The following is a 4,846-nucleotide window of genomic DNA, read 5'->3' as shown; positions in this document are numbered from 1 at the left end:
CTTGTGCAACTTTTCCATTGTAATCTTTAAGACTGAACAAGAATGATAAGGATGAATTAACACAATATTGTCAATATTCACATTCATTGAGAAGAGGTTTAGATAAAGCCATGTTTTGGAAATTATCACACTATCTTTCAAATTGCTTTTCACAGTCCCCAATTTGATATATAAGGGACTCATTTTTTAGTTTCTTAATCTATAGTCGGTGCTTTTTCAACCCAATAATAGTGATACTTGTCTTCATAAATCATGAGTTTCCGTATCAAGTTTGTGGAATATTATATTTTGATGTCTGTGAAGCACATTTATTGTGATAAAGCCTTGAAAGTTATAATGAAGCGAAACAAGTTGTAATTTTATGGGGGATACATTTAGAATATGGGGAAAATTTTTTAAGAGCATTTTCAAAACCTTAAGAAAATTTGAGGGGCACATGGCGACTCTAACCAAATATGAACAATATTCTAGCAATCTTTAAATGTAAGGGGCATTTTTGAAGTCTAGGATTATTTTGATAAAATTTCCATTTTCTAAAATTATGATAGAACTTGAGGATATGTATTGTTACATGGATATTACCCATTTAGGAGATGTGTAGATCATTTGTTATAGAATAGAAGAGGAAAGATTTAGTAGATGTCGAAATAAATGTATGAAGGAAAAGTGTAAACTAGCTGGAAGAAGTGAACAATCCTTTAGTTGGTTATCTAGTATAGCCTTTCCTAGATGGTGGGGGGATTTCTTTTAGATAGCAAATCTTCCAATTGATAAGATGGAGCCTAGAAAAGTATTCACAATTTCCTAGTTTATAAATTTCATAGATACATCTGTCTTGACTAGCAAATCTATATTTTCCTTATTGACAATAAATTGTTTAAGGCTCCTTATAGGCTACATGTGCAAACTCGTGGCTAGAATTTCATGTTTCCTTTGAGTTTCTTAAGTCTCACATACCACCTAATGCAAGAATTATCCGTTATTAACCAATCATAATCCATTTACAATATGGCACACTGTAATTGATCTTTTAGATTTCCGAGTCAACGTTTGATGCTTTTAGTAATCGTTGATTACTTTTGATGGTCATATTGATGATTGTGTGGCTTTTCTGGATGGGAATAATCAAAAACTTAGACCTAATAGGGAGATCCCGCTTACGGACTTTCAAGGAATTCGAGTATCAAAGAAAGCAGAACCCACTGAGATTAAACAAAGAGGCGTAGTGCTCTTTTGAAGCAAATGGTGGAGCTGACTCCTTAGTGGGGCTTTGCACGAAGGAGGAAAATAAGCAGGCGTAGTGCTCTCCGAGGAAACCAAACGAAGCAAGTTAGGAAATGATGGAGCTGACTTTTAGTCAGCACAGTTTGGCACGAAGCTAGAAAGAGCACGTGGTTTCCATATCGCGGCGGCTGGTGCTCTCTCTATAAAACGGGTGAAAGGGGGCGATGGCTGAAGTAAAAGCTCCGAGCAGGCTAAGTGTCTGTGATAAGTGTCAAGTTTGGTAAGGCGGGTGCTCTCTCTCTCTCTCTCTCTCTAGATCCCTCACATCATGCAGGTACATCCTTACTAACTAATACTTCAACATGGCCACGCATAATATTGAGCGCAAGTACCTACTTCTTCAGTTGGTAGCACTGACGACTCTCGCACATTTATCGTTAGCGGCAGCGGTGGTGCGGCCAGGTCTCGCCAACCCCAGCTCCACAGTACGCACCGGCCAGGCGGTGGTGGCGGCGTCCTGCAGCCCGAAGCCGATAAAGCCGGGGAGCGCGTATTGGGGGCATGTGGGAGCACTGCTAGCGTACCTGGTGCAGGAGACCCCCTACACGGATAGTCTCTCCCTCCAGGCCCGCTACGGCGGAGGGAACGCGCCCGCCTTTGGCCTCGCCGCCTGCTCCGCCGCTACCTTCCCTTCCGATTGTCAGTCCTGCCTCCAGACCCTCTCTTCCGATATCTGGCGCATCTGCCATAGCGCTCTCACTGCTCGTGTGCAGTACCGGAACTGCTCCCTCGGCTATGCCAACTATGGCTTCTCCAGCTAATTAATAACCCTACCACCCGAGCACACTCGTCGCTCTTCCTCCGCCTCGCCTCCTTCTCCTCCCTTCTCTCTCTCCGTCGCGCTCGTGCACAAAATAAAACACACTCTTGGAGATGTTACTAAGACAATAAAGGGACATTCGCTCCACATGGATTGACTACAAGGGTTATTTCATAAGAGTTTTTAATCGTAAACTTTTCTTCTTTTCCAACAATCAAAGTTCGCTTGTCTCCCGTCTTCACTACAATTAGAGTTATTTCATAAGAGTTTCCTAGCGCAAGCTTTTCTTCTTTTCCAATACTCTAAGTTTTCTTGTCTTCCTTCTTCACTCCTATGGCTTGGGATCCAAATTTCAATTTCAAGTACAAATATTTGTTGTGCATACATCATTCACAAATTTGCTATACAATATCATTTGTGCCAAGTGTACAATTCATTGACCTTGGTGCAATAGGCTTTTGAAACCAAGAAGATGCTTGGTCTCATGTGCTATTACTTATAAAGTTAGAGAAATGCTTCCATATTTACTAATCATTGTGAATTGTTTAATCATAGGGACCCACAACATCATGTATAAGATCATAAGTAATGCTTTGATACCACTTATGACTACAAGCTAGTAAATTGCACTATTGGCTTTCTTTACTTGTCTTTAATTAATGCCTTTAAGCATCCTAGGCTCGAAAATTATGATCTCACAATGGACACAATCGCAACCCTTGGGTCAATTACAGAATACATTGAGCTCACATCTTGATAAATTCCATTTAAACACCATCCTTCTCCACACATTAATACGATTCTTTAATTCTTGAAGAGCGCACATGCTTATTGTGTCGATTGACAATACAAAAGTCAATCCAACTTAATAGAAGAATTACACATATTCATATCGTTCAAAATGAATCAAGTACCTAATCATCCTACGTTTAAAATCGGCTATGCAATCTATAAATCACATTTTGTAGTTTTATATATGAGTAGGCATAAATTTGTTGCCATCGACATGCTTTAAGTTTTCTTTTCAAAGTGGCATAAGTGAAGATATTATTCATATTCATTTTTCATTGCATATGCTTTTATTTTTTACTTTTCTACTTCATCCTACTATCAAATGGTGATAATTTTATAGTAACTTTTAGATTAAAAGTAAGTTGTATGGTCTACATTTACCTTCTCCCTATATACAAAGATACATAGGTTTAGCATATAAAAAAATCAACCGATATTAAACTATTAGTTAAAAGTGAATAGGAAGCAAAATGATCATACTAAATAAAACCCTCTTCTTGAACTGGTAAATCATCCGTGAAACTTCTTTGATGTTGAAGCTTTCTCATGACTATTAGACATCCGTGAAACTTCTTTAATGTTGAAGCTTTCTCATGACTATTAGACATCTGTATGTTAAACCCATATGGTATATTTGCATTAGCGAGGGTCACTAATGTAATTTTACCAATTTATCAAAATCATTCATATCACCATGATAGCCTTGTAGTGTATGATATGGATGATAGAGGGAATATATCCGTACATAACTAACTAATGAGATGTAGAGAGAGAAGATATGTAGAGATGGGAGAGGGAGAGAAGAGACCCACCATATACACTCCCAAAGATTACATCATATTGATCACAATCTACATATATATAGGTGAGATGTAGTCTAGATAGGGTGAGCTATATATAGCTCCAACACCCCCACTTAAACAAAGGTCTCTAGCTAGGGATGAAGAAAAACCTTAGGGAGCCCGAGGTAAAAACCAGAGCTCCTATATCCAAATGTATAAACATGATCAAGAAGGATTATTGTGTGCATGCAAAGTGAATCTCTGCATGTGAAGTAAAACTGAATATGTATGTACAAAGATGACCAAGAGATTTGAGGTGTATGTGCATATGTGAAGTGTATGGTGCCTACAAGGAATATGTACAATGATACTATAATGTCATAGTAGATTAATTCCCAAAGATTGAAGTTGAGACGACTCCAAGTTCAAAGCACATAGTAAAGTGAAGTGTGCTTCATTGAGTCCTTTGATGAATATATCTGCAGTCATATGATCACTTGGATAATGTTCAATCATGATCGTGCCTTTGTTTACTTCATATTGAACATAATAATAATGCACTGCAATATGTTTAGACTTTTTATGTTGAATATAGTCTTTAGGAAGACTAATAGCACTTTGTTTATCATATCGAAGTGGTATGCTGGAGAGGGGAGGATGGCCAATATCTGATAGAACCTATCAAAGCTATACTAACTCTCGAGCTACTAAAGATACAGCTACATATTCATCCTTTGTAGTGGAAACAACAACACAATGTTATTTCTTGCTAGTCCAAAGAAAGAAGACAACCATTGATAAAGAAACAATTTCCACTTGTAAAACTCATAGATAAGTGAGAGCTTGCCTAATCTGCATCTGTATAACCCAAAAGTTGAAGTGAATGTAGAGAATTAGAGTTTTGTTGGTGCTGATGAACCAATTCAAAATCTTTAGTGCCTTTAAATTACTTCAAAACTCATTTAGCTACAGTCCAATGTTTAAGGCATGGAGAACTAAGATGTTGTCTAAGAAAATCTGCAGCAAAAAGAATGTCAGGGCGGGAATTTAAGCCAACAAATTGACGATATCCAACAAGATTAGCATAAGGTTGATGTAATACTAATTGTCCATCATTTTGCAAAAACTGAGAGTTTTTGATAGAGCTCACAAGGAGTACTAATAGGATGTGTAGAATCCAAACAAAACTTCTAAATAATATTTTCAATGAACTTTGTTTGACCTAGTA

General features: G+C 37.6%; 1 pseudogene across 1 annotated transcript; it reads left to right on the top strand.

The window, feature by feature from the left end:
- Positions 1–1,369: 1,369 nt before the first annotated feature.
- On the top strand, positions 1,370–2,271 carry LOC148034946 (antifungal protein ginkbilobin-like protein pseudogene; annotated as a pseudogene). Its single transcript, XR_015691218.1, has 2 exons — positions 1,370–1,504; positions 1,559–2,271. The product of XR_015691218.1 is annotated as an antifungal protein ginkbilobin-like protein pseudogene (transcript).
- The last annotated feature ends 2,575 nt before the right edge of the window (positions 2,272–4,846 follow it).

Source organism: Lygodium microphyllum, chromosome 6, assembly GCF_053477565.2.
Source record: "Lygodium microphyllum isolate KBCC chromosome 6, Lygodium_microphyllum_v1.1.10, whole genome shotgun sequence".
Lineage (NCBI taxonomy): Eukaryota > Viridiplantae > Streptophyta > Polypodiopsida > Schizaeales > Lygodiaceae > Lygodium > Lygodium microphyllum.
The sequence above is the reverse complement of the archived record's forward strand: the minus strand, read 5'-3'. Positions and strand labels throughout refer to the sequence as shown.